This window comes from Symphalangus syndactylus, chromosome 9 (genome assembly GCF_028878055.3).
Source record: "Symphalangus syndactylus isolate Jambi chromosome 9, NHGRI_mSymSyn1-v2.1_pri, whole genome shotgun sequence".
NCBI lineage: Eukaryota > Metazoa > Chordata > Mammalia > Primates > Hylobatidae > Symphalangus > Symphalangus syndactylus.
The window spans coordinates 1304676-1312571 of NC_072431.2; the positions used below are offsets into that span (position 1 = coordinate 1304676).

At 36.6% G+C, this 7896-nt stretch overlaps 1 pseudogene; it reads left to right on the top strand.

Moving 5' to 3' along the window:
* Window positions 1–3328: 3328 nt before the first annotated feature.
* On the top strand, window positions 3329–3415 carry LOC129490875 (uncharacterized; annotated as a pseudogene).
* Window positions 3416–7896: the final 4481 nt, after the last annotated feature.

Consider the following 7896-nt stretch of genomic DNA (forward strand, 5'->3'; position numbering starts at 1 on the left):
CTATTACCCACTTAGCGCTACGAATGTCCAGTTGCATTTTCTACAGACAGAGTGTTTCAAAACTGCTCAATCAAAAGTATGGTTTAACTCTGTTAGCTGAATGCTCAGATCAGAAAGAAGTTTCACAGAATGCTTCTGTGTAGTTTATATTTGAATATATTCCTTTTTCCACTACTACGCTCTTAGCGCTCCAAATGTCCAGTTGCATTTTCTACAGAAAGAGTGTTCAGATCTGCTCAATCAAAAGTATGGTTTAACTCTGTTAGCTGAATGCACAGATCAGAAAGAAGATTCACCGAATGATTCTGTGTAGTTTATATTTGGAGACATTCCTTTTTCCACTATTACCCTCTTAGCTCTCCGAATCTCCACTTGCATTTTCTACAGAAAGAGTGTTTCAGAACGGCTCAATCAAAACTAAGGTTCAACTCTTTTAGTTGAACAAACAGTACAGAAAGAAGTTTCACACAATTCTTCTGTGTAGTTTTTATTTGTAGACATTATTTTTCCCAATATAGGCCTCCTAGCGCTCAGAATGTCCAATTGCAGTTTCTACAGAAAGAGTGTTTCAGAACGGCTCAATCAAAAGTAAGGTTCAACTCTGTTAGTTGAATGCACAGAACAGAAAGAAGTTTCATACAATGCTTCTGTGTAGTTTATATTTGAACATATTCTTTTTTCCACTATTATCCACTTAGCGCTACGAATGTCCAGTTGCATTTTCTACAGACAGAGTGTTTCAAAACTGCTCAATCAAAAGTATGGTTTAACTCTGTTAGCTGAATGCTCAGATCAGAAAGAAGTTTCACAGAATGCTTCTGTGTAGTTTATATTTGAATATATTCCTTTTTCCACTACTACGCTCTTAGCGCTCCAAATGTCCAGTTGCATTTTCTACAGAAAGAGTGTTCAGATCTGCTCAATGAAAAGTATGGTTTAACTCTGTTAGCTGAATGCACAGATCAGAAAGAAGTTTCACCGAATGATTCTGTGTAGTTTATATTTGAAGACATTCCTTTTTCCTCTAGTACCCTCTTAGCGCTCCGAATCTCCACTTGCATTTTCTACAAAAAGAGTGTTTCATAACTGCTCAATCAAAAATATGTTTTATCTCTGTTAACTGAATTTACAGATCAGAAATAAGTTTCACAGAATGCATCTGTGTAGTTTTTATTTGAAGATATTCTTTTTCCCAATGTAGGCCTCTTAGCGCTTAGCATGTCCAATTGCAGTTTCTACAGAAAGAGTGTTTCAGAACGGCTCAATCAAAAGTAAGGTTCAACTCTGTTAGTTGAATGCACAGAACAGAAAGAATTTTCACAGAATGCTACTGTGTAGTTTATATTTGAATATATTCCTTTTTCCACTATTACCCTCTTAGCGATCCGAATGTCCACTTGCATTTTCTACAGAAAGAGTGTTCAGAACTGCGCAATCAAAAGTATGGTTTAACTCTGTTAGCTTAATGAACATATCAGAAATTAGTTTCACACAATGCTTCTGTGTAGTTTTTATTTGAAGATATTATTTTTCCCAATAGAGGCCTCTTAGCGCTCAGAATGTCCAATTGCAGTTTCTACAGAAAGAGTGTTTCAGAAAGGCTCAATCAAAAGTAAGGTTCAACTCTGTTAGTTGAATGCACAGAACAGAAAGTAGTTTCATACAATGCTTCTGTGTAGTTTATATTTGAACATATTATTTTTTCCACTATTACCCACTTAGCGCTACGAATGTCCAGTTGCATTTTCTACAGACAGAGTGATTCAAAACTGCTCAATCAAAAGTATGGTTTAACTCTGTTAGCTGAATGCTCAGATCAGAAAGAATTTTCACAGAATGCCTCTGTGTAGTTTATATTTGAATATATTCCTTTTTCCACTACTACTCTCTTAGCGCTCCAAATGTCCAGTTGCATTTTCTACAGAAAGAGTGTTCAGATCTGCTCAATCAAAAGTATGGTTTAATTCTGTTAGCTGAATGCACAGATCAGAAAGAAGTTTCACAGAATTATTCTGTGTAGTTTATATTTGGAGACATTCCTTTTTCCACTATTACACTCTAAGCGCTCCGCATCTCCACTTGCATTTTCTACAGAAAGAGTGTTTCAGAACGGCTCAATCAAAACTAAGGTTCAACTCTTTTAGTTGAACAAACAGAACAGAAAGAAGTTTCACACAATTCTTCTGTGTAGTTTTTATTTGTAGACATTCTTTTTCCCAATATAGGCCTCCTAGCGCTCAGAATGTCCAATTGCAGTTTCTACAGAAAGAGTGTTTCAGAATGGCTCAATCAAAAGTAAGGTTCAACTCTGTTAGTTGAATGCACAGAACAGAAAGAAGTTTCATACAATGCTTCTGTGTAGTTTATATTTGAACATATTTTTTTTTCCACTATTACCCACTTAGCGCTACGAATGTCCAGTTGCATTTTCTACAGACAGAGTGTTTCAAAACTGCTCAATGAAAAGTATGGTTTAACTCTGTTAGCTGAATGCTCAGATCAGAAAGAAGTTTCACAGAATGCTTCTGTGTAGTTTATATTTGAATATATTCCTTTTTCCACTACTACGCTCTTAGCGCTCCAAATGTCCAGTTGCATTTTCTACAGAAAGAGTGTTCAGATCTGCTCAATCAAAAGTATGGTTTAACTCTGTTAGCTGAATGCACAGATCAGAAAGAAGTTTCACCGAATGATTCTGTGTAGTTTATATTTGAAGACATTCCTTTTTCCACTATTACCCTCTTAGCGCTCCGAATCTCCACTTGCATTGTCTACAAAATGAGTGTTTCATAACTGCTCAATCAAAAATATGTTTTATCTCTGTTAACTGAATTTACAGATCAGTAATAAGTTTCACAGAATGCATCTGTGTAGTTTTTATTTGAAGATATTCTTTTTCCCAATGTAGGCCTCTTAGCGCTTAGCATGTCCAATTGCAGTTTCTACAGAAAGAGTGTTTCAGAACGGCTCAATCAAAAGTAAGGTTCAACTCTGTTAGTTGAATGCACAGAACAGAAAGAATTTTCACAGAATGCTACTGTGTAGTTTATATTTGAATATATTCCTTTTTCCACTATTACCCTCTTAGCGCTCCGAATGTCCACTTGCATTTTCTACAGAAAGAGTGTTCAGAACTGCGCAATCAAAAGTATGGTTTAACTCTGTTAGCTTAATGAACATATCAGAAATAAGTTTCACGCAATGCTTCTGTGTAGTTTTTATTTGAAGATATTATTTTTCCCAATAGAGGCCTCTTAGCGCTCAGAATGTCCAATTGCAGTTTCTACAGAAAGAGTGTTTCAGAAAGGCTCAATCAGAAGTAAGGTTCAGATCGATGATGAGTCCTCCAAAAAAAACATTCCTTGGAAAAGCTGAACAAAATGAGTGAAAACTCATACCGTCGTTCTCGCCATCCCCATCAAGCTACCAATGACTTTCTTCACAGAATTGGAAAAAACTACTTTAAAGTTCATATGGAACCAAAAAAGAGCCCGCATCGCCAAGTCAATCCTAAGCCAAAAGAACAAAGCTGGAGGCATCACGCTACCTGACTTTAAACTATACTACAAGGCTATAGTATCCAAAACAGCATGGTACTGGTACCACAACAGAGACATAGATCAATGGAACAGAACAGAGCCCTCAGAAATGATGCCGCATAGCTACAACTATCTGATCTTTGACAAACCTGACAAAAACAAGAAATGGGGAAAGGATTCCCTATTTAATAAATGGTGCTGGGAAAACTGGCTAGCCATATGTAGAAAGCTGCAACTGGATCCCTTCCTTACACCTTATACCAAAATTAATTCAAGATGGATTAAAGACTTATATGTTAGACCTAAAACCATTAAAATCCTACAAGAAAACCTAGGCAATACCATTCAGGACATAGGCGTGGGCAAGGACTTCATGTCTAAAACACCAAAAGCAATGGCAACAAAAGCCAAAATCGACAAATGGGATCTCATTAAACTAAAGAGCTTCTGCACAGCAAAAGAAACTATCATCAGAGTGAACAGGCAACCTACACAATGGGAGAAAATTTTTGCAACCTACTCATCTGACAAAGGGCTAATATCCAGAATCTACAATGAACTCAAACAAATTTACAAGAAAAAAACAAACAACCCCATCAAAAAGTGGGCAGAGGACATGAACAGACACTTCTCAAAAGAAGACATTTATGCAGCCAAAAAACACATGAAGAAATGCTCCTCATCACTGGCCATCAGAGAAATGCAAATCAAAACCACAGTGAGATACCATCTCACACCAGTTAGAATGGCCATCATTAAAAAATCAGGAAACAACAGGTGCTGGAGAGGATGTGGAGAAATAGGAACACTTTTACACTGTTGGTGGGACTGTAAACTAGTTCAACCATTGTGGAAGTCAGTGTGGCGATTCCTCAGGGATCTCGAACTAGAAATACCATTTGACCCAGCCATCCCATTACTGGGTATATACCCAAAGGACTATAAATCATGCTGCTATAAAGACACATGCACACGTATGTTTATTGCGGCACTATTCACAATAGCAAAGAGTTGGAACCAACCCAAATGTCCAACAACGATAGACTGGATTAAGAAAATGTGGCACATATAGACCATGGAATACTATGCAGCCATAAAAAATGATGAGTTCGTGTCCTTTGTAGGGAGATGGATGAAACTGGAAAACATCATTCTCAGTAAACTATCGCAAGGACAAAAAACCAAACACCGCATGTTCTCACTCATAGGTGGGAATTGAACAATGAGAACTCATGGACACAGGAAGGGGAACATCACGCTCCGGGGACTGTTGTGGGGTGGGGGGAGGGGGGAGGGACAGCATTAGGAGATACACCTAATGCTAAATGACGAATTAATGGGTGCAGGAAATCAACATGGCACATGGATACATATGTAACAAACCTGCACATTGTGCACATGTACCCTAAAACCCTAAAGTATAATAAAAAAAAAAAAAAAAAAAAAAAAAAAAAAAGTAATGTTCAACTCTGTTAGTTGAATGCACAGAACAGAAAGAAGTTTCATACAATGCTTCTGTGTAGTTTATATTTGAACATATTCTTTTTTCCACTATTACCCACTTAGCGCTACGAATGTCCAGTTGCATTTTCTACAGACAGAGTGTTTCAAAACTGCTCAATCAAAAGTATGGTTTACCTCTGTTAGCTGAATGCTCAGATCAGAAAGAAGTTTCACAGAATGCTTCTGTGTAGTTTATATTTGAATATATTCCTTTTTCCACTACTACGCTCTTAGCGCTCCAAATGTCCAGTTGCATTTTCTACAGAAAGAGTGTTCAGATCTGCTCAATCAAAAGTATGGTTTAACTCTGTTAGCTGAATGCACAGATCGGAAGGAAGTTTCACCGAATGATTCTGTGTAGTTTATATTTGAAGACATTCCTTTTTCCACTATTACCCTCTTAGCGCTCCGAATCTCCACTTGCATTTTCTACAAAAAGAGTGTTTCATAACTGCTCAATCAAAAATATGTTTTATCTCTGTTAACTGAAATTACAGATCAGAAATAAGTTTCACAGAATGCATCTGTGTAGTTTTTATTTGAAGATATTCTTTTTCCCAATGTAGGCCTCTTAGCGCTTATCATGTCCAATTGCAGTTTCTACAGAAAGACTGTTTCAGAACGGCTCAATCAAAAGTAAGGTTCAACTCTGTTAGTTGAATGCACAGAACAGAAAGAATTTTCACAGAATGCTACTGTGTAGTTTATATTTGAATATATTCCTTTTTCCACTATTACCCTCTTAGCGCTCCGAATGTCCACTTGCATTTTCTACAGAAAGAGTGTTCAGAACTGCGCAATCAAAAGTATGGTTTAACTCTGTTAGCTTAATGAACATATCAGAAATAAGTTTCACACAATGCTTCTGTGTAGTTTTTATTTGAAGATATTATTTTTCCCAATAGAGGCCTCTTAGCGCTCAGAATGTCCAATTGCAGTTTCTACAGAAAGAGTGTTTCAAAACGGCTCAATCAAAAGTAAGGTTCAACTCTGTTAGTTGAATGCACAGAACAGAAAGAAGTTTCATACAATGCTTCTGTGTAGTTTATATTTGAACATATACTTTTTTCCACTATTACCCACTTAGCGCTACGAATGTCCATTTGCATTTTCTACAGACAGAGTGTTTCAAAACTGCTCAATCAAAAGTATGGTTTAACTCTGTTAGCTGAATGCTCAGATCAGAAAGAAGTTTCACAGAATGCTTCTGTGTAGTTTATATTTCATTATATTCCTTTTTCCACTAATAATCTCTTAGCGCTCCAAATGTCCAGTTGCATTTTCTACAGAAAGAGTGTTCAGATCTGCTCAATCAAAAGTATGGTTTAAATCTGTTAGCTGAATGCACAGATCAGAAAGAAGTTTCACAGAATGATTCTGTGTAGTTTATATTTGGAGACATTCCTTTTTCCACTATTACCCTCTTAGCGCTCCAAATCTCCACTTGCATTTTCTACAGAAAGAGTGTTTCAGAACGGCTCAATCAAAACTAAGGTTCAACTCTTTTAGTTGAACAAACAGAACAGAAAGAAGTTTCACACAATTCTTCTGTGTAGTTTTTATTTGTAGACATTCTTTTTCCCAATATATGCCTCTTAGCGCTCAGAATGTCCAATTGCAGTTTCTACAGAAAGAGTGTTTCAGAACGGCTCAATCAAAAGTAAGGTTCAACTCTGTTAGTTGAATGCACAGAACAGAAAGAAGTTTCATAGAATGCTTCTGTGTAGTTTATATTTGAACATATTCTTTTTTCCACTATTACCCACTTAGCGCTACGAATGTCCAGTTGCATTTTCTACAGACAGAGTGTTTCAAAACTGCTCAATCAAAATTATGGTTTAACTCTGTTAGCTGAATGCTCAGATCAGAAAGAAGTTTCACAGAATGCTTCTGTGTAGTTTATATTTGAATATATTCCTTTTTCCACTACTACGCTCTTAGCGCTCCAAATGTCCAGTTGCATTTTCTACAGAAAGAGTGTTCAGATCTGCTCAATCAAAAGTATGGTTTAACTCTGTTAGCTGAATGCACAGATCAGAAGGAAGTTTCACCGAATGATTCTGTGTAGTTTATATTTGAAGACATTCCTTTTTCCACTATTACCCACTTAGCGCTCCGAATCTCCACTTGCATTTTCTACAAAAAGAGTGTTTCATAACTGCTCAATCAAAAATATGTTTTATCTCTGTTAACTGAATTTACAGATCAGAAATAAGTTTCACAGAATGCATATGTGTAGTTTTTATTTGAAGATATTCTTTTTCCCAATGTAGGCCTATTAGCGCTTAGCATGTCCAATTGCAGTTTCTACAGAAAGAGTGTTTCAGAACGGCTCAATCAAAAGTAAGGTTCAAATCTGTTAGTTGAATGCACAGAACAGAAAGAATTTTCACAGAATGCTACTGTGTAGTTTATATTTGAATATATTCCTTTTTCCACTATTACCCTCTTAGCGCTCCGAATGTCCACTTGCATTTTCTACAGAAAGAGTGTTCAGAACTGCGCAATCAAAAGTATGGTTTAACTCTGTTAGCTGAATGCACAGATCAGAAAGAAGTTTCACAGAATGATTCTGTGTAGTTTATATTTGTAGACATTACTTTTTCCACTATTACCCTCTTAGCGCTCGGAATCTCCACTTGCATTTTCTACAGAAAGAGTGTTTCAGAACGGCTCAATCAAAACTAAGGTTCAACTCTTTTAGTTGAACAAACAGAACAGAAAGAAGTTTCACACAATTCTTCTGTGTAGTTTTTATTTGTAGACATTCTTTTTCCCAATATAGGCCTCCTAGCGCTCAGAATGTCCAATTGCAGTTTCTACAGAAAGAGTGTTTCAGAATGGCTCAATCAAA